The following is a 21,792-nucleotide window of genomic DNA, read 5'->3' as shown; positions in this document are numbered from 1 at the left end:
CCCCAGCCCCGCCCCAGGTCCCGCCCCCAGCCCCAGCTCTCAGGCCCCGCCCCACCCCATCAGGACCCGCCCACCAGCCCCATCAGGCCCCGCCCCTCAGGCCCCGCCCCTCAGGCCCCGCCCCTCAGGCCCCGCCCCTCAGGCCCCGCCCCTCAGGCCCCGCCCATCAGGCCCGCCCCCAGCCCGCCCCTCGTGCCGGGAGCCGGGCACGGAGCCGAGCGGGCTGCGAGGCTCGACGGGGCCCGCCAGGGGGCGGTGGCGCCTCGCGGCGGTGCCGCTGCCCCCTCGCCCGACGGGCCCCAGCGGAGCGTTCGGAGCTGCCTCGGCGGGCGGTTCCGCAGCTTCGGGGCTTGGCTCGTCCCGCGGGGCTGGGCTTGTTTGGCACCAAGCTGCAGTAAAAAACGGAATCATAAATACTATTTATAATTGCTGGGGAGTTGTTACTGCTCCTGCGCCAGAGCTCCCGCAGATTTATCACTTACTTGTGATAAATAAATGCCACAGCAAGTGAGCAGGATGCCTACAAGAAGCAGCTTCAGTAACTCCCAGGTGCTCACTGAGGTTAAAGACACAGGATGGCAAGGGGATGTCTCAGAGAAGCGACACACTTCTGTCTTTCCTGTCCCCAGCAAGGGGATGGACAAGGCCCTGAGACCCCTGGCCCAAGGCCTGTTCCCCACCAGCCTGTGGCCACCTGGGAAAGAAAAGGTCCCAGGTCCCACTGGCCGGAGGTGATGCAGGAGGTCTGGGGGTGCTGCACTCACACTTGCAGCCTCCATGGGCATCCTCGAGGCCCAAGCAGAGGCTGTTGATGGCCATGGCCAGAGCTGGGGTGAAGCTGACATTGAGCACAGGCCTGGCAATGAGCAGGTGACAGAGGTGTGGGGCCTGCACTTTGCTGCTGCTCACTGGGGTGGCACAGCAGCAGTGGCATTGCACAGACGAGGACAGGACTCGGGATGGCACAGCCCATCCAGAAGGGGCACCTTTGGGGTGCCCTCAAAGCACAGAATTCCTGTGTGCACTGTGGCCTGAGACACGGCACTGGGTCACACCAAAGGTCAGCCATGACAGATTGCAGCTTGGACATTTCTCCCACCCCGTGGATCTCCAGTGACATCACGGACCCACACAGAGAGAAAGGGAGCAAGGTGTTGACCAAACCCAGGACCAAGGAGCTCTAATGTGATCTAATGAGTGATGACTGGGGGAATAATTACCTTTTGGCCATTTGGCGAGGCTCCTCTACATACTGCTCAGGAATTCATTGGCCATTATTGCTGTCCTGGTTTTGACTGGGATAGAGTTATTTTCCTTCTTAAAATAAAGATCCTATCTCCTTCCTAAAACAGAGTTCCTAACTAAGTTAGTTTCCCTCCTAAAATACAGTTATTTTCCTTACTAGTAGCTGGTGTGGTTCTGCATTTTGGATTTAGGATGAGAACAATGCTGTTAACACTCTGGTATTTCAATTGTTGCAGAGCAATGCTTACACTAGGTGACACCTGAACACACTGCTCAGTCATATCTTGCCTTCTGCTCCAAGACCTATTCCACAGAGCTGTGCCATGACAGGGCTGTCCCCAGCACCTATCACAGCACTTCAGTTAGGCCCAAGTGCCAGACCTGGAGTTCATTCCTATTGAGTTTTATCAGGTTCCTGTCAGGCCAGGCCTTCCACCTGACTTGGTTCCCATGAAGTGCATTCCTCTTTGGTGTCATCTACAAAGGTGGTGAGAGTTTTCTCCCTTGGGTGCCCCATTTGTCATTGCTTTCCAGCTAGGGAACAACCCATTCACCAATACTCTTTCAGCCCGATCATCCAAATGGTGTTTTTCCTGTCTGGTTTTCCATCCAGCCACCAGAACCTCTGTACAAGAACATTGTATTGCTGAGTCCAGTAAAGGGCCATAGAGATGATGAAGCATCTTGTATGTGAGCAAATGTTGAGAGAGCTGCAATTGATCAGTATAGAGAATAGGAGGTTCAGGGGTGGATCTCGACAATGTATAGAAATACTTGATGGGACGGTGCAAAGAGGACAAAGCCAGGCTCTTTTCAGTGGTGCCTAGTGCCAGGACAAAAGGAATGGGCATATTGGAACATGAGAGGTTCTGCCTGAGTATCAGGAAGCACTTCTGTACTGTGCAAGTGACTAAGCACTTGAACAGGTTGCCCAGAGAGGTTCTGGAGTCTCCCTTCTTGGTGATCTTCAAAAGCTGTCTGGACATGGTCCTGGGCAACCTACTCTGGGTGTGCCTCCTGGAGCTCTGGGTGACCTCTAGAGATCCCCTCCAACCTCAACTATCGTGTGCTTTTGTGAGCACCCTTTGCCCTGTGACCTACATCTAGGAACAATAGGGAGGACCCAGGTGTTCAGGCAGCCCCCAGGAGGAGGAATCTGGACTCCTGGAGAGGAGCTGGATGTCTGGGTGTTGTAGGTGAATGGGGGGGTGACATTCTCTGTTTTTAATATTTGTTAATGTGTTTTCTAATGTTTGTGTATATGTTTGGTAGTGTCTACATGTTTTTTAATGAGCTTGTTAATATGTTTTTTATTAAGTCCATTAATAATTTTATGAATACATTTTCAAAATGCTGTTAATATATGACAGAATCATAGAATAGCCTGTATTGGAAGGGACCTTTAAAGACCATCCAGTTCCAACCCACCTGCCATTGGCAAGGACACCTCCCACTAGACCAGGTTGCTCAAAGCCCCATCCAGCCTGGCCTTGAGCACTTCTAGGGATGGGGCATCAACAACTTATCTGAACAACCTGTTCTAGTGTCTTACCACCCTCTGAGTGAAGAATTTCATCCTAACCTCTAATCTAAATCCCCCCCTTTTAGTTTAAAACCATTCCCCTTTGTCCTATCTGCCTGAGTCAAAATCTGCCTGAGATGGAGTCACTTTCCATCTTTTTATAAGCTCCCTTTAAGTAATGAAAAGCTGCAGTGAGGTCTCCCTGGAGCCTTCTCTTCTTCAGGCTGAACATTCCCTGCTCTCTCAGCCTTTCTTCATAGGAGAGGTGCTCCCACCCTCTGATCATCTTGGTGATCATCTTTGTCTCCCTGTGTTACCATAACAGTTGGTCAAAGAAACTCTCTAAGACTTAATTTGGAGTGTAAATTCAAATATAAGTGCACACCATGAGTTCCTCGCCTATTCTTTACAGGCACATCCTCCAGGCCTAGATTATCTTGCCCTCTCTCCCCCATCCTGGGATACAATTCTCTATGGTCTTACAGATAAGGTTGACTAATTAGTGAGTAAGGTAGCATCGGACATACAAAGTTTATAGTCTTCCTTCTATCTAAATAAACATAGTAATATATTTCAAATTTGGTTCTACTATTCTATCAGGGAGAGAACTACAGAGTCCTTCTTACTCGATATTACCTGCTTTCTTCAAGTTTTTTTTGTTTTCTTCAACTTAAGACGACAGGATGGGGGAGAGAATTGGAAAGGTAAAAGTGCAAGAACTCATGAGTTGAGACAAAGACAGTTTATTATGTAAAACAAAAGTTGTACATGCAAGCAAAGCAAAACCAGGAATTCATTCAGTACTCCCCATCAGCAGGCAGGTGTTCAGCCACTGCTAGGAAAGCAGGGCTTATCATACATAATAGTTTATTGGGAAGACAAATGCCATCACTCTGAATGTACTCCCATTCTTCCTTCTTTACCCCAGCCTTCATTGCTGAGCATGATACCATATGATATGGCACATCCTTTTGGCCTGTTGGGGTCAGCTGTCCTACCCCTGTCCCCTCCCAGCTTCTTGCGCACTCTCAACCTCCTCGCTGGCAGGGCAGCACAAGAAGCTGAAAAGTCCTTGGCTCTGTGTGAGCATGGCTGCACAACAACTGGAACACTGGTGTGTTAGCAGCATCATTCTCATCCTAAATCCAAAACACAGCACTGCAGGTTATGAAAGCCAAAGCCTGGTTAGAATTAAATTTGGCCAGGGACATCAAAGGCAAAAAGGCAAAAACAAGTAGTTCTATAGGTACATCGATGAGAAAAGGAAGACTAGGGAAATTGTGGGTCTTCTCCAGAAGGAAATGGGACACCTGGTTATGTGGGATACTAAGAAGGCTGAGGTACTTGATGACTTTTTTGCCTCACTTTTCACTGGCAAAAGCTCTAGCCACATAGCCCAAGTCCCAGAAGGCAAAAGCAGGGACTAGAAGAATGAAGAACCACACAGCATAGGAGAAGATCAGGTTCAAGATCACCTAAGGAACCTGAAGGTATATAAGTCCATCAAAAAGTCCATCAAACATGATGAAGTGCATCCACATGGCCTGAGGGAAATGGTGGATGAATTTGCTAAACCACTATTCATCATATTTGAGAAGTTGTGGCAGTCTTGTGAAATTCACAGTGACTAGAAGATGGGAAACATAACCTCCCTTTTTAAAAAGCTAAAAAAGTAAGACCTGGGGAACTACAGGCTAGTCAGTCTCACATCTGTGCCTGGCAAGATCATGGAACAGAATGTCCTGGATGCTATGCTAAGGCACATGGAAAACAAAGAAGCTACTGGGGACAGCCAACATGACTTCACTAAGGGTAAATCATGCCTGACAATTCTCATGGCCTTCCATGATGGGTTTACTGCACTGGTGTATAAGGGAAGAACAACTGACGTAATCCATCCAGATTTGTGCAAAGCATTTGACACTGGCCCCCGTGATCTCTAAACTGGAGAGACATGGATATGGTGGATGGACCACTTGGTGGGTAAAGAATTGGCTGGATCGTCTCATTCAAAAAGTTGTGGTCAACGGCTTAATGGCCAGGTGGAGACCAGTAGCGAGCAGTGTTCCTCAGGGGCTGGTATTGGGACAGGAGCTGTTTTAACATCTTTGTCAGTGACATGGACAAGTGGGATCAAGTGCACCCTCAGCATGTTTGCCAATGACACCTAGCTGTGTGATGTTGTTGACATGCTGGAGGGAAGGGATGCTATCCAGGGGGGACCTTGATAGGCTTGAGAGATGTGCCCATGTGAAACTTATGAATTTTAACAGGGTCTACACCTGGGTTGGGGAAATCCTAAGCACAAATACAGGCTGGCTGGAGAATGAATTGAGAGCAGCTCCAAGGGGAAGGTCTTGGGGGTGTTGGTTGACAAGAAGCTCAACAAGAGCTGGCAATGTGTGCTTGCAACCCAGAAAGCTAAAAAGTCGCCCAGTTACCTGCACGTCTTGGACCATCGCTGGACTCTGCTGATGAGCTGGGCCGGGCTCCTGGGCCACAGTTAACTCCTGGCAAGTGGGCTGTGCTGCAGAGAGACAGCAGAGGAGGATGTGCTGCACAGCAGGGCTTCTCTGCTGCACCATCATAGGATAGGGCATTACGGCTCCCTTCTCTTGAGGTCGGCTGCAGGCTGTGCAGCTGGGGATGCAGGCAGGAGTGCCCAGGGCTGTGGTACAGGGCAGGGGGGCTGTGTGCCGGGGCAGGGCCTCTGCCATCTGCCAGGCTCAGCACTCAGCCTGCCCAGGGAGCTTCCCAGGGGCTGCGGGGAGAAGTTGCGGGTGGAAGGAGCCCCCCCAGCAGGGCAGGGCAGGGTCCTGATGCTGGCAGAGGGCTGCTGCCTGGGGCAGGCTGCTCACAGCTCCACAGCACCCCAGGGCATTTCCAAGTGCAATTTTCATAAGGAAAGTCAAGGCAGGAATTACATACAAAGCTCCTGATACAAAGAACTTTCCTGAGTTAGTGCTTTCAGTTTCCTTCCTAAATGTTGAGAAGAGACAGAGACTGATAGACCAGCATGTCTGTTGAAACCCGGTAACATCATGTCACCTGCTCTGCAGCCTGACTTCCCTAGCATCACATATTCTGGCTGCAGAATGTTTTCTTCTGACCTGCTCCTCTGCACAACCAGACACCAGGACGTTCCATCATGTGCCCTGCTGCTGCTGGGAGGTTTCTGCAGCGCAGTCAAGTGTTCAGAGACTGGGATGGGAAAAGACAGAGGAAGTGCTCCAGGAACCAAAAGGTCCAGGCAGTGGAGTTGTACCAGGGCAGGAGAGGAAACTTCTGTCAGAAGTGCTGCACAGGGTGGGTTTGGGGAACCTGTCTGTTCCTCCAGTGCAGACACCTTCCTCTGAGCAAGCCTCCTGGTGTCCTCTCCCACATATTATAGTTTCTACTATGAACTTCAAGTTGTCTAGGGCACGAGATGCCTCCTCTGAAGCCAGAGCTCCAGCAGATGATAGGTGCATCTTCCCTGACACGTGCCCTTTTAGTCCCGCATGAGAGAAGGTGTAGAGGGACAAACCAACAATGCTGATAGCTGGGTTGGGGACACAGCTGGGTAAGGTACTGTCCCTCTGGAGAGTTTCTTTGGGTCATTGCTTTCCTTGGCATGAGCATAATGGTATTTCTCCACATTTCTCCACCTGCCATGCTGTTCCTGTTATTTCAGGCTTTCTGGTGGAGGTTTCAGCTGCTGTTCAGACACTGACCCTGAGCATCCTGCCACAACTGTGTCTGTATGGGAATGCGGTGTACCAGCCCCCTTCTGACTTCTGGGACCCCAGGCAATGCAGTGTATGGGTCTGGGGACTGATCCTACCATTCCTTCAGAAGTCCCCATCATTTACAGTCTCCCTGCCTCCTAAATTGTGGTCATAGTGGCAGTGCAGTAAATGGGATTTGAGAAATGAACATGTTATCTCTGAGACCCACTTTACTGTCTCCCTGCTGTGTCATGAAAGCTGTTCCCCATAAAGGTGAAACTCTCCCACAGCATCTTTGTGATATTCAAGAGTCTAAGAGTGAAGCTGTGGAGATACTGAAGCTGTTCCATCTAAGGTGGGATGACCCAAAGGTAAAGCACTGTATTTGAGTGCATGAAAGCAAACAAGGGCTCTGCCATCACAGGGGAGGCAGTGGGGACCCAGCAAGAGCAGGAAAGGACACTGGAGTGTGATTCATGTCTCCCTCAGAACTATACCTTGGCTAAATGGAGTGGGCACATCCTGAGCCCAGGCCTAGGATGAGCCAGGCTCATCCTGAACACTCCAAACTCCTTCCACAGCTGCAGACCCTCAGGGAGGCAGTCTGTGGCAGTGTTCTCCATCCAGCTGGATCTGCTTCCCATGGTGTAAGATACTAGTAAGACATTTCCCATGGTGTAAGACACACTAGTAAGACCGTGTGGAGTGGCCACCAGACTCTACCATCCATCTGCTTTGCAGTGCTTGGGGAAAGGGCTAGGAATGTTCAGGTAGCCCAAAAGAAGGATGAGTAGAGATCAGACAGGATCTGCCCTGGGCTGGAGACTACTTCTTAGAGAAAAATGCTGGTGTTCAGATAATTCAAGACAATGCCCAGACTTTGGGTACTTTCAAATGTGCTTATGGTACAGAGCCAGAAGGTATTGCTGTCCTGGCGCTCTAATAGACCTGGGAAGTAGCTGTGGAAGGAATGGTGCCCACTGCTTACCCTATGTTAGTACCATCATTTCTGCTGAATGATGACACAGAAAGGGAGGCTGGGAGCCTGTGTTAGGGATTACAATGAAGGAAGCATGACGTGAGTGCAAGCAAACAAAGGTTAGGGTTAGGTTTAGAGTTAGGTTTAGGGTTACGGTTAGGGTTAGGGTTAGGGTCATTAGGGGTTAGGATTAGAGTTAGGGTTATGGTTATGGTTAGGTTTAGGGTTAGGTTTAGGGTTAGGTTTAGGGTTAGGTTTTAGGGTTAGGGTTACCATTCGGTTAGGGTCAGGTTCAGTTATATGGTTAGGGTTCGGGTTAGCGTTAGCTTTAGGTTTACAGTTAGGGTTAGGTTTAAGGTTACGTTGTGGGCTGGGGTTCGGGATAGGTTCATTAGGGTTAGGATTAGGGTTATTGTTACATTCATGGAGATGAGTATGTTTGTGTTGAAAGAGAGAAGGTGCAGAGTCTTGTTACGTGTGGCGTTGCATAAAGGCTCCCAAGGGAGTTCTGGTGTACCCAAAGGCTTACACTGGGAGAACTTTTTGATGGGAGAAAGTGGTGCCGTGCATGTTGTCTAGGGTCCTTATGTTGGCATTAACATATATTTTGTATCTTGTACTGCTTATCTTTATTTTGTATCTTGTACTGCTTATCTCGTACTGCTTGGTGAAGGATTGAGTACAAGTATAACCAATATATCTAAGACAAAACGTATAGGGAGGACACTTGGAGATGAACAGGTACAGTTCGACCTTTGATAAGGAGCCGAAGATGGTGAAACCTGTTGGATAATGTGGTGGTTTTACCGTGCTAGGCAGTTGAACACCACAACCGCTCTCTCACTCCCCCTCCTCAGATGAGGAGGGGAAGAAGTAAAGGAAAGAACAACTCACGGGTTGAGATAAGGATGATTTAATTAAAAAGGGGAAATATATATATATATATATATAATTAAGGAAATATTATTATTAATTAAACAATTCAACTAAAGGGAAAAAAGGGAAAGGGGAAAAGGGAGGGGGAAAGGGAATAACTAAACAAAACAAGTAAAGGCTATGTGGAAGTGCAGAGGAAAGAAATTACTCTCTACTTCCCACAAATGAGCGATGCTTGACCACGTCCTTGAAGCAGGGCCTCAACGCACGTAGCCAGTGTTCGGGAGGAGGACAGACGTTTTCGCAACGAGAGCCCACCCCTCCCCTCTTCTTCCTTTTTCCACCTTTTATTGCTGAGTGTGACATCATATGGTATGGAATATCCCTTTGGTTGGTTTAGGTCAGCTGCCCTGCTGATGTTTCTTTCTCACTTTTTGCCCACCCCCTAGGAGGGTCAGCTCTTCTCAGCAGCAGACACAACACTGGTGTGATACCACTGCTGTTCTAGCTACAAGTGCAGAGCGCAGCACTGTATGGGCTGCTGCAGGGAAAGTTAACATCCCAGCCAGACCCAGTACAGATAAGCACCAGGAACTGAAGAGAGCATGTGTTAGGGAGAAGGGTGAAGAGTTCAGAAGAGAGTAAGACTCTTTACTTCATCATGAAGACCACCTAAAAGACCACCAGATGGCACTGAGCATGTGCAAAGGGGAGGAGAGCTAATTAGAATGGAATGCGAGGCTGATGTTGTAACCTATAATGAATATGCATCATCTTATGTAATGACAATAGTATAAATTGCGGTCGGGATGTAATGGGATTTGAAGCCAGATTTGGGCACCTGCCCCTGGTTTCCAGCGCTGAATAAAGCACCTTCATAAAATCACATTGTCGTTATGTGTCTGCTACGCTAACACTTAGAGTTTGGCTCAGTGTTCCAGTTAGGGTTACTCTGAGGGTTGTTTGCAAAGGCGCAGAGTCCTGTTGCGTGTGGGGTTGCGGAAAGACTCCATAATTTGATAGCGGGAGAATATGTAAACTTCCTGCTACTGTTCTACTGGTTTTGTTTGGTTTTGTTTTGTTTTCCTACTAGTATAGGCTTAAGAATTATAGAGAAATGGGCTGCTTTTTTTTTTTTCATATTTTATTTTTTTCCATTTTCAACATTGGCTGTTCCTCCTCAGCCCCTCACTTTTTTTTTCAGTCATAGGATATGTGAATGTAAATTCTTGGGAGAGCGTTACAAAATATGTTTCAACTGTTGTTTTTTCAGCTATGTGGGAAGAACAAATACAGTGGTTTTGAATATTTTGGCTATTATTCAGAACAGCAGGTGGAGGGAGACAGATGTGTTTGGCTTTTTACTGCAATGACTGCAGAAGCAAGAGGGAAAAAACACTTTCTCTGGGAGCTGAAGAAGGTGTAATAATCACAGGATAGGTTTCTAAATGGCATAGCTTTTAGAGTTTTCCTCTAGTACTGAGGATTTCTGTTTATTTATTTATTTATTTATTTTACTTTAAAGGTTTTACTCTTAATATTCACCTCCTTCAGCAAAAGTGAGAAATGTGTTTCTATTTTGTGCAGTGTCCTGGGACCTCCAAAATCTACTGAGAATGATGAATACCTTGAAGAGTACCAATGGTATGACCGTGGAGACAAGGAGAAAGCAAGAAGATCAAAGGAACATGAACTAATTTCAAAAGAAAATGTTTTCTACATCAAAGAGTCTTGTGAGACTGGTGAGCAACTGCGGCAAACTTCCTCTCTAAAGTCTGACACTGAATGTAGTTCTAAAAACCTTTCCTCCTTTGCTATTACAGATGGATGCCAAGATACAAAGGACGAGACTAAAAACCTGACCAAGAGCATTACCAAAGAAAGAGGGAACATTCTCATTCTGAAGAGAAGGAGAGTCAAAAAGGTGGTCATTCTAGCAAGAGAAGGTGCTCTTGCAGTGTGGAAATTGTCAAGCAAAAGTGTCACAAGCAAGAGTGTTGTGGTGGAAGCAAGTACAGATTGTTCCATAGTGAAAGAAACAGCCCTAATAACCACAGAAGACCAGTAAAATATTCAAAGTACAGATCTTGAAGCAGAGGAAGATCAGAACAAGACAGCAATAGATATTACCATTCCAAAGGGGAAAGAAGTTGGAGCAAAGACACTATCAAGAAGAACCACGGAGATGGGCAAAATGTAGATATTACAATGATTGCTCTTCACCTCATGCAACAGGAGACAGTAGAGAGAGAAAGTTCTCTCACGGTGATAAAGACTGACACAAAGTACCACAAAATAGCTGACATGCTGCAAACAATCCCTTTCTCTCCCACACTTAATACAATCTGTCCCATTATCAAGAACAAAATTAGGGACTGAACGGAGGTCTTTCAAATACCAGTGTTACAAAAAAACTTTAGATGATGCTAATGTCAAAAGAATCCTGATTGTACTAAACTGTAAGTATCTCTTCTAGCTGATAAATCAGGAACAGCACAGAAGAAAATGCATCTGCTCTAACGCTCTTTGGGCTTCAGTGAATTCTCTGGCCAGCAGATGGCAAACTCGTTTTTTCTAAACCAGTCTAAAGCACAGGAAGAAAGTAAATGTCTTGCATACATTACACAAGTCCGGGGCATTGGGATCACTGGGCTATATAAGTGAAAGAGATGTCCGTTGATAAATACAACAGTACCCCACTTAGGTACACTGCTTGCAACATAAGCAGGAGAGGAGGGCTGTGCAAAGCAATTTTGGTAAATGGAGGAATTCCAGTATTTCATCAAGCCCAAAGATACTCATTAGTTTCATTTTGGGGAACGTCGGTCTTTGAACGAAAAGAAAAAATGTCTCTTAAGCAGGATTTTCTGAATGGTGGAATCTAATCTCAAAAAAGGCCACTTCATCAGGTTATTTATTTATTTATTTATTTATGATTTTTATTTTTTTTACTGTCTTGAACCTCTCAGATAAGCTAGGGACAGACTAGGAATAACTGGGGACTTGTTAGAGTGTGCCTTTTCACCTGGACTCATGTTACTTTGAATAAATTAACAAGGATAGCTAGTGATAATTTGTGATTTCAGGAAATTCCAGATACCCGAGAGAAAGAGCAGCATTAAAGCAGTTAAATTCCTGCATTCCTAAGTGCTCTCTTTCGCAAATTTCTGAATGCTTCTGTTCTGTGGCTAGGATTTGGTCAGCGTGACCACAAGATCACTAGTAAAACAAGGGTGCTGTCCAGTCAAACCTTCAGATGAATGTAACTTACCTAAGGTCTACCATTTGCTATCAAAGCAGGATGCTTTGTCCTAATATTCTGTACAGTTCACCAATTGTAGCATGCAAGTGAAATGCAGTCAGTTTAATGGAAGGGCTTTGGAAGCTGCCTTCTCCACTCAGTTCAGCCCTGTAGTCAGAGAGCAGATCAAGCCATGTGCAGGGTTGTGACGCTCTCTTTAGAAAGAAAACCACTGAGCCAGACAGTTCCATGTTGAGTGTCACAACAGGGCATGACATTTCTTCCCTTTGTCTTTCAGATGCAGAGCTTACTGATGGAAGCCTTCAATACTCAGACTAAACCTACCATCAAAACCGACGACCTTTTTACCATTGAAACGCAACAGCTTCTTACCGTCAAACCCAACAACTTCAAACCCAACAACTTCTTACGACTTCTTACCATCAAAAACCCAACAACTTCTTACAATTTCTTACCATCAAACCCAACGTCTTCTTACCATCAAAACCAACCTTTTACAGTCAAAACCGGCCATCTTTTGCCTTCACAACTGACGACACAACATGATCAGAACAAACTATCAAAACTTAAAATTTATCAATACCGTAAAATTACCATCAAAACAAAACCCAGTCATCAGTGGTGCTTCAAATGTCTGTACAGACTTTTATCATGAAAGAACTTTTCTTAGCTTTTAACTTGAGACTTTCTTTTTTACAATGTACTTCTAATCCAAAAGGGTGGAAACTTTCTACAACTGCTGAACATTGTACATTACCAATTAAATATCTCACTGAAAACAATGCCCTGGAATAGAACATCTCAAATGCTGCTTAATTACAGACTCAGGTTGATTGTGTGTTATTCATGTAACGTTACTCCAAGTTAGACATCTGCTGCAAGAACGACCAGGAAAACCACACAATTATAAAAGTTGCAAATGACAGTCTGTATACCGAATTTAAAGACTTCTTTAAGACTTCACAAGCTCTCACATAACAGGAGTTTTGCAAGAATCTTTTTTGTGACACCTGACCTCCCCGCCTCGATCCCCGGCTCCGCTGCACAACGCGCCTGACCCCAAGCCGATCGCCTCGGCGAGCGGCGGCCAAATGGCGACGACGCCCGACGTAAACGGCCCGCCGCTGCCGCTGCCGCTGCCGGCTCCCCCCACAGCCCGGCAGCCTCCCTCGCGAGGGCTGTCGGGGCCTGCCGGCTCCCTCGGCTGCCTGGAGTGGCCTCGATGCCGGCAAGAACGGCCCCGCCCTCCTCGATCCCCCGCTCCGCTGCAGAACGTGTCCGCCCCGGGGCCGATCGTCTCGGTGAGTCACTCCGGTCATCCTTAGCTATTCCGCATAAATGCCGAGATACAAAGGACATATCTAATAACTACGTACCTGTTAATGACTCGTCCATTACAAAGCTGGGTAAGTTGTGGAAAGCCACTTCCCGAGGTAGCAATAGGTACTACCATTCCTAAGGGGAAAGAAGTTGGAACAGAGAAAGACCCTATCAAGAAGAACCACGGAGATGGGCAAAATGTAGATATTACAATGGTTACTCTTCACCTCATGACACAGGAGACAGTAGAAAGTTCTCTCACGGTGATAAAGACTGACACAAAGTACCACAAAATAGCTGACATGCTGCAAACAATCCCTTTCTCTCCCACACTTAAGGTGTTTATAAACATTGATAAGATCCCCTCTCAGTCTTCTTTTCTCAAGGCTGAATAGAAAAGACAAAGCTCACCAAATAGCTGACATGCTGCAAATCATCACCTGTGGTAAAATAAATAAAGTTTCATATATGCAACAAGTGCCACATCTTTTTTTCCTCTTTGTAACTTGCATGTTTCTTTCAGACTTTATGATTTGTATTTCCCTGCGTCCACTTCGACAATGCCAATCGCAAGCATAAGAAAAAGGAGAAACATCAGGAAACTGAAAGGCTTCTGGGAATACTTTGATCCTCGCTTCCAGAAGAAAACCCAGGAGAAGAAGGAAGAATCCCGTCCTCCAGATGGCTCTTTATGTGAGCAATGCAGAAGCGAGGGCAGTAAACAAGCTTCCAACGAGGGGAAGCCTTCCAGTGCAGGTGAAAGCAAGAAATACAGCTCCATTGCATCCAACGAGTATATTAAAGGTAAGCGGCTGCAGCAGGTGTATGGGATTCCTTCTATATTAATATCGAGATTATTTAAAACATTCTTTAAATGCTTGATAACTGAACAGTCTGCTGGATATTAGAAAAAAAAAAAAGTTGATAGACTTTTTTTTTTTTTTCCCATTTTTTGAATGACCACTAGGAAAGAAAGCCTGACATAAAGAGGTTAAAGGCAAATACTTTTAATTTGATTTGATGATTAAGTGGCAAGCAAGAGGAAGAGTTGCAAGATGCCTTATGAAATTCAGTCCAACCAAGCAGCAAAAAGAAATTTGGACAGCTGTATCTTGGACAGCTGTATCTTGGAAAAGAATATAGTAGGTAGAAAGGAGGTTTAGTAGTCAAGATGGAGGATGATGACATCAGGAACAGCACAGAAGAAAATGCATCTGCTCTAATGCTCACTGGGCTTCAGTGAATTCTCTGGCCAGCAGATGGCAAACTCGATTTTTCTAAACCAGTCAAAAGTATTCCATTCACAAACTAAACCAGTCAAAAATTTCAGTCAATGTGAAAGTTCTCTTCAGCAGGTTGTTTTTCCCTTTTTCTTTTTTCTTTTTTTCAGCGTTGAACCTCTCAAATAAGCCTTTTTTGCTATCCAAACAACCTTTTTACCACCCAAACCAACAATTTTTCCATCAAACACAACAACTTGGGTTTTGAAATGAAACTGGTCAGCCACAAGTCTTGATTGAATCTTATTTTTGCCGTGAAAGCATTTTCTCTGTAACCCGATCATTTAAACTGTTGTGCCTAAAAGAAGGGCACCTGAAGAGCAGTTATAATCCATGCTATACAACTGAATCATCCTCTAGAAAGAAAAGATAAAAAATAAAAATGGAGCAATTATCTTGCACGTACTCTTGATAAAGGAGGAGCTACACAATAGTATATAGCTTCACACTTCATTTTTGAGAATGTCCAGGCTTAAGTAACAGCTCTTGATGATAAATTAAAAGATTACTATGCAGTGGATTTACACAGAACATTACATTTTTAACAGTGATCGATACAGAGCAGTTGTCATGCAAATCACCTGTGTACAACAAGTAATACTTATTTCAATATATATCTGTACAGTATTTACATTTTAAATTTAAACTCTAACTCAAAACATTTTCCAAGAAAATACAAAACTGAAACTGGTAAGCCACAAGTCTTAATTAGCAGCATTTGGTCTACAACAGACCTAGCTTTTCCAGCAAGCATGTCTACATAGATATGTAACAAATCTTTAAAAATAGGCATTGTTTTTATATACGAAGCATTATAAGTGCTGCTTGGTTTATAAAGGTTCTGTTTTGTACCAGTTTAAAACTGTTCAAAATGTTAAGTGATTTAGAGCTTACTTTGTCAGAATATTTAAAAATTTAAGTCAGTCCAGGGGAGCTTAACTATGATATACAGTTCTCTCCCTAGATTGCACTGGCAACGTGGCAGCAATTTAATGCTAGAGATAATATATTTCCTGCTACAATCTCCTCAGTTACATGTTACTCTAAATAATGATTTCTGCAGGATATAAGAACTTCAAATACAGCAAACGAACCCTCAAGGCATTTCCTTCATGCTTACAGGTCAACACCGTCACCTGGCGAGATAAACAGATTTTCTTGAAGGTGCTATTTCAGAATATAAGAATTGATTTTTAAAAAAGTGCTTCATGGCTTACTGGTTTTGTAATCTCATATTTCTCCAGGAATACTTGATTTGCTGCATTTCACCATTACAGTCATCAGTACCACTGATTCTGATTTAATCACTATTTACATTACAAATCTCCTTGTCCAAAGCTTAAAGTGATGTATGCACTGCTTGAAAACAAAACCTGAAGTTGCAGAGCAGAAGACTCAAGCCATTATGTTAGCAGCAGTGTAACGATACTGCTTTCCAAACAGAAGACGTACAGCTTATTTTGTTTCTATGAAGAATCGAAATGGCTCCCATTAAGTAAAGATGTCCCCACACTGATTCTTACTATTAAGCAAGGATTCTACCTCCTTTGGCTGAGGTTTGCTCCCTTACTCACATTTGAACATTCATCCAGGTAGCCTGCAATTCCACACTCTCGGGGGAAAGTCTATAGAAGAGAAAAGGTTCCTCCAGTCTCTTCCTCTCAGCCTTTTTTTGAAGCATGCAATTAGGCAAAACATTCACAAATGGGGACAAAGCAGTCATTGGTCCCAGCCAGCATGGGTTTGTGAAGGGTAGGTCCTGCCTAACTAACTTGATTTCCTTTTATGATAAGATCACCCGTATGGTGGACCAAGGGAAACCAGCTGATGTGATTTTTTTGGACTTCAGCAAGGCTTTTGACACGGTCTCCCATAGGATCCTACTGGACAAAATGTCCACCATACAGCTAAATAAAAACATCATACAATGGGTGAGCAATTGGCTAATGGGCAGGGCCCAAAGGGTTATGGTAAATGGGGCTGCGTCAGGCTGGCGGGCGGTCACCAGTGGGGTCCCTCAAGGCTCCATTTTAGGGCCGGTACTTTTCAATATTTTTATAAATGATCTGGATGTAGGAATAGAAGGTATTTTGAGCAAGTTTGCTGATGACACCAAACTTGGAGGAGTTGTGGACTCGAATGAGGGTGGAAAGGCCTTGCAGAGGGATCTGGATAGGTTGGAGAGCTGGGCGATCACCAACCACATGAAGTTCAATAAGAGCAAGTGCCGGGTCCTGCACCTGGGACGGGGAAACCCTGGCTGCACGTACAGACTGGGCGATGAGATGCTGGAGAGCAGCCTAGAAGAGAGGGATCTGGGGGTCGTGGTAGACAGCAAGTTGAATATGAGCCAGCAGTGTGCCCTGGCAGCCAGGAGGGCCAACCGTGTCCTGGGGTGCATCAAGCACGGCATCGCTAGTAGGTCAAGGGAGGTGATTGTCCCGCTCTACTCTGCGCTGGTGCGGCCTCACCTCGAGTACTGTGTGCAGTTCTGGGCACCACAGTATAAAAAGGACATGAAACTGTTGGAGAGTGTCCAGAGGAGGGCTACGAAGATGGTGAAAGGCCTGGAGGGGAAGACGTACGAAGAATGGCTGAGGTCACTGGGCCTGTTCAGCCTGGAGAAGAGGAGGCTGAGAGGAGACCTCATCACAGTCTACAACTTCCTCGTAAGGGGGTGTCGAGAGGCAGGAGACCTTTTCTCCATTAACACCAGTGACTGGACCCGCGGGAACGGGGTTAAGCTGAGGCAGGGGAAATTTAGGCTTGACATCAGGAGGGGGTTCTTCACAGAGAGGGTGGTTGCACACTGGAACAGGCTCCCCAGGGAAGTGGTCACTGCACCGAGCCTGTCTGAATTTAAGAAGAGATTGGACTGTGCACTTAGTCACATGGTCTGAACTTTTGGGTAGACCTGTGCGGTGTCAAGAGTTGGACTTGATGATCCTTAAGGGTCCCTTCCAACTCAGGATATTCTATGATTCTATGATTCTATGATTCACAGGCTGACCTTCCATGCAAAACAAGGCAAATTAGTAAGACAGGAGCCACGAAACCGATTGTCCTTTAAAGTTAAAATGAGATTTGAACTAGATCAAGTTAGCAAGTGCTGTAAGTCTGTAAGTAAGTCTGGTTTTGCCAATGCAGCACAACTCCCTATCATGTAGCCCGAGCTGCTTCTGTAGCTCCAAGAAGCAAAACTGCTTTGACAAAATACTGTGTCATCAAAGCATTCGTTGGCGCAGTAGGCACGGCTCAGGTTCAACAAGTTTGTGAAAAAATGAGTACTAACAGAAGCAGCAGGGTCCAAAGAAACACTTTATGTCCCTACTGCGAAGTGAGGGGCTTTACCTTGAGTGTTACGCACACTGTCAATAGAAAAGCACTGTAACAGAATCTGCCATGGCAGTTTGTATGTTACTGAAAGACCATCAGAGTGGGACTGCAGAAAGATCTTTCAGAAATTACAAAAAAGCATGTGGGGGTGGGAGTTTAGTTGTGTTAGAGAACACCGTCTTAGATAAAGATTTTGGTCTTAACATAGAAGTAAGGATGTCTACTGATTTCTTCAACAACTGAAGCACAAGTCTGAAAAATCGCCTTTAAGAACGTAGTGAAAAGATTTAACTCTTCAGTATGTTTGTAGTTTCACAGAATCACAGAATCACAGAATTTTCTAGGTTGGAAGAGACCTCAAGATCATCAAGTCCAACCTCTGACCTAACACTAACAGTCCCCACTAAACCATATCCCTAAGCTCTACATCTAAACGTCTTTTAAAGACCTCCAGGGATGGTGACTCCACCACTTCCCTGGGCAGCCCGTTCCAGTGTCTAACAACCCTTTCGGTAAAGAAGTTCTTCCTAAGATCCAACCTAAAACTCCCCTGGCGCAACTTAAGCCCATTCCCCCTCGTCCTGTCACCAGGCACGTGGGAGAACAGACCAACCCCCACCTCGCTACAGCCTCCCTTGAGGTACCTGTAGAGAGCGATAAGGTCACCCCTGAGCCTCCTTTTCTCCAGGCTGAACAAGCCCAGCTCCCTCAGCCGCTCCTCGTAAGACTTGTTCTCCAGGCCCCTCACCAGCTTCGTAGCCCTTCTCTGGACTCGCTCGAGCACCTCCATGTCCTTCTTGTAGCGAGGGGCCCAAAACTGAACACAGTACTCGAGGTGCAGCCTCACCAGAGCTGAGTACAGGGGGACGATCACCTCCCTGGCCCTGCTGGCCACACTGTTTCTTATACAGGCCAGGATGCTGTTGGCCTTCTTGGCCACCTGAGCACACTGCTGGCTCATATTCAGGCGACTATCAACCATCACTCCAAGGTCCTTCTCTGCATGGCAGCTCTCCAACCACTCATCTCCCAGCCTGTAGCTCTGTTTGGGGTTGTTGTGCCCCAGGTGCAGGACCCGGCACTTGGCCTTGTTGAACTTCATGCAGTTGACCTCGGCCCATCGGTCCAGCCTCTCCAGATGCTCCTGCAGAGCCTTCCTACCCTCGAGCAGATCGACACACGTACTTAACTTGGTGTCATCTGCAGACTTACTGAGGGTGCACTCAATGCCCTCATCCAGATCATCAATGAAGATATTGAAGAGGACCAGCCCCAGCACCGAGCCCTGGGGAACGCCACTAGTGACCGGCCTCCAACTGGATTTGACTCCATTTACCATGACTCTTTGGGCCCGGCTATCCAGCCAGTTTCTAACCCAACGAAGCGTGCGCCAGTCCAAGCCAAGAGCAGCCAGTTTCTTGAGGAGAATGCTGTGGGAAACGGTGTCAAAAGCCTTGCTGAAGTCAAGGTAGACCACATCCACAGCCTTTCCCTCATCCACCCAGCGCGTCACTTTGTCATAGAAGGAGATCAGGTTCGTCAAGCAGGACCTGCCCTTCATAAACCCATGCTGACTGGGCCTGATCGCCTGCTTGCCCTGCAAGTGCTGCGTGTGATGACTCTCGAGATAATCTGCTCCATGAGCTTCCCTGGCACTGAGGTCAAACTGACAGGCCTGTAGTTTCCCGGGTCAGTCCTCCGGCCCTTCTTGTAGATGGGCGTCACATTTGCTAGCCGCCAGTCAACTGGGACCTCCCCCGATAGCCAGGACTGTTGATAAATGATGGTAAGCGGCTTGGCCAGCACCTCTGCCAGTTCTCTCAGTACCCTCGGGTGGATCCCATCCGGCCCCATCGACTTGTGCACATCCAAGTGCCGTACCAGGTCACCAACCATTTCTTCATGGATAGTGAGGGCCACATGTCTCTCCCCATCCCCTTCCACCAGTTCAGGGTACTGGGTATCCAGAGAACAATCGGAATTGCTGTTAAAGACTGAGGCGAAGAAGGCATTAAGCACCTCCACCTTTTCCTCATCTCTTGTAACTAAGTTTCCCCCCGCACCCAGTAAAGGATGGAGATTCTCCTTAGTCCTCCTTTTCATGTTGATGTATTTATAAAAACATTTTTTGTTATCTTTAACAGCAGTAGCCAGATTGAGCTCCAGGTGAGCTTTGGCTTTTCTAATTTTGTCCCTGCACAGCCTCGCGATATCCTTATAGTCCTCCCTAGTGGCCTGCCCACTTTTCCAAAGATTATAAACCCTCTTTTTTCTTCTAAGCTCAAGCCACAATTCTCTGTTCAGCCAGGCTGGTCTTCTTCCCCGCCAGCTCGTCTTAGGGCACGTGGGGACAGACCATTCCTGCGCCATTAAGATTTCCCTCTTGAAGAGCGCCCAGCCTTCCTGGACTCCTCTGCCCTTCAGAACTGCCTCCCAAGGGACTCTACCAACCAGTGTCCTCAGCAGCACAAAGTCAGCCCTCCGAAAGTCCAATACAGTGGTTTTACTGGTCCCCTTCCTGGCCTTGCCAAGAATAGAGAACTCCACCATTTCATGGTCACTCTGCCCAAGACAGCTCCCGACAATCACATCCTCCACCAGTCCTTCTCTGTTTGTGAAGAGAAGGTCTAGCGGGGCGCCACCCCTGGTAGGCTCACTAACCGGCTGTGTCAGGAAGCTATCTTCCACGCTCTCCAGAAACCTCCTAGACTGCTTCCTCTGGGCTGTGTTATGCTTCCAGGATATGTCAGGGAAGTTGAAGTCCCCCATGAGAACCAGCACTGACGAATTCGCAACTTCTGCCAGCTGCCTGTAGAACTCCTCATCCGTCTCCTCGTCCTGGTTCGGCGGTCTGTAACAGACCCCGACCAGGACGCTAGCCTTGTTGGCCCCGCAACAAGGGTTTGTTGTCAAGCAAAGGAATGAATGCTGATGCCTTAACTATCTAGGGCTGTAGCTTACAGAAAGACTACACCTTCCTGTTTTTTTTTTTTTTTTTTTTTTTTTTTCCCCCTATAAAATCGTTAAATGCATGTGAAATTATGTGGGGGTGTTTTCACATGCAAAGCCGAATGCAACGCATGCAAGCCCTGTCATCTTCTTCCTTTAGTCGTGTCACGTTAAGGGCTGTAGCCGATTGACCGTTACGGGTCCAGTCGGATTCAGGGTCCTGAACTATCACGGTCACGGATTCACCAACGACGCAGCATGCCCTCGCTGTAGTCGTGCTCAAGGAGAACTATCACAGCTAGGAAGAATGCAATTAAGTGCGATTTATTACGACAACAGGTACACAGGTTCTTTGGATTGCCAGGGATAAATTCACTGTCTGCAAAAGCAAGCTAGCGTGCACGAAATGCACAGGTACACAGCCTAGGTATTAAGACATTAAAGAGCATAAAGACTCTAGAGATTTCTAAGTTTCCGCAGAGATGCCTGCTATAACCAAGCGTTCAGCTCTTACCCCACGGCGTCCCAACGGGGGGGGGGGGGGAGGGGGCTGAGAGGCTCAGCCTGTCGACTGATGACAGAAGGTATCCTTCGTGATGGTATCTTCCCTAACATCCCCTTTCTCTTGAGCCAATTTATATTATTTTCTATCTTTTACGTGGAGCTTGAGTGACTCTAGTCATGCATATCTTGGTTGTGATTGGTAGCAATTATCTCGCTTGCGTTTAAAGGTACAGGATCCGAGAAATTCGGAGGGCGTGCTCAGTGAGGGGCGGTCGCACCTTGGAGGTGGGTAGCTTTTGGGATGGAGGTGTGCTTATAATGCCTAGTCACTTAAGGCAATTGCTCCACAAGTTTTAACTTCGTGTTGATTTAACTCCAGCATAGCTAAAACATAAGAAGGATGTTACTATGTAAAGAGCAGACGAAACCAGTCCTTAAATCTTACTGCTTACTGTGCGTGTGCAGACTGGCATGAGTTTTAGCTATACCGGCAAATATCAAACCACACCTGTGTAGTCCCAAAGCTGGGAAAAAAACGGGGCAACCTTGCAGAAAATAGGGAGGCCTGTAGCTTGTGTAGTCTTTCTGGAGCTGGTGTAGTCTTTTAGCTGAGAAAATAAGGAAAGAGAGAGACGGGTAGCCTTGAGCTGGCAGAAGCAAGGAAGAGAAGGGATAAAAGGGAAAACACAAGAAGGAGAAAACCAGCTCCAGGGAGAAAACCAGCTCCAGACTGACATATAGTAACCTTTTGCTCATTAAAGGTGATTAACACATTGTTCCTCTGTAATGCACAAGCTCAGTAGAGATAAGTT

At 46.4% G+C, this 21,792-nt stretch overlaps 1 long non-coding RNA gene across 1 annotated transcript in view; it reads left to right on the top strand.

Annotated features, from left to right (window-relative positions):
* The window catches only part of LOC118177938, an 11,425-nt gene extending 1,211 nt beyond the window's left edge, over positions 1–10,214 (top strand). The window contains exon 3 of the long non-coding RNA XR_004755980.1: positions 9,917–10,214. This is a non-coding gene — a long non-coding RNA (uncharacterized LOC118177938). The remainder of the gene's footprint in view (positions 1–9,916) is intronic.
* Positions 10,215–21,792: the final 11,578 nt, after the last annotated feature.

This window comes from Oxyura jamaicensis, chromosome 24, assembly GCF_011077185.1.
Source record: "Oxyura jamaicensis isolate SHBP4307 breed ruddy duck chromosome 24, BPBGC_Ojam_1.0, whole genome shotgun sequence".
Taxonomy (NCBI): domain Eukaryota; kingdom Metazoa; phylum Chordata; class Aves; order Anseriformes; family Anatidae; genus Oxyura; species Oxyura jamaicensis.
The sequence above is the reverse complement of the archived record's forward strand: the minus strand, read 5'-3'. Positions and strand labels throughout refer to the sequence as shown.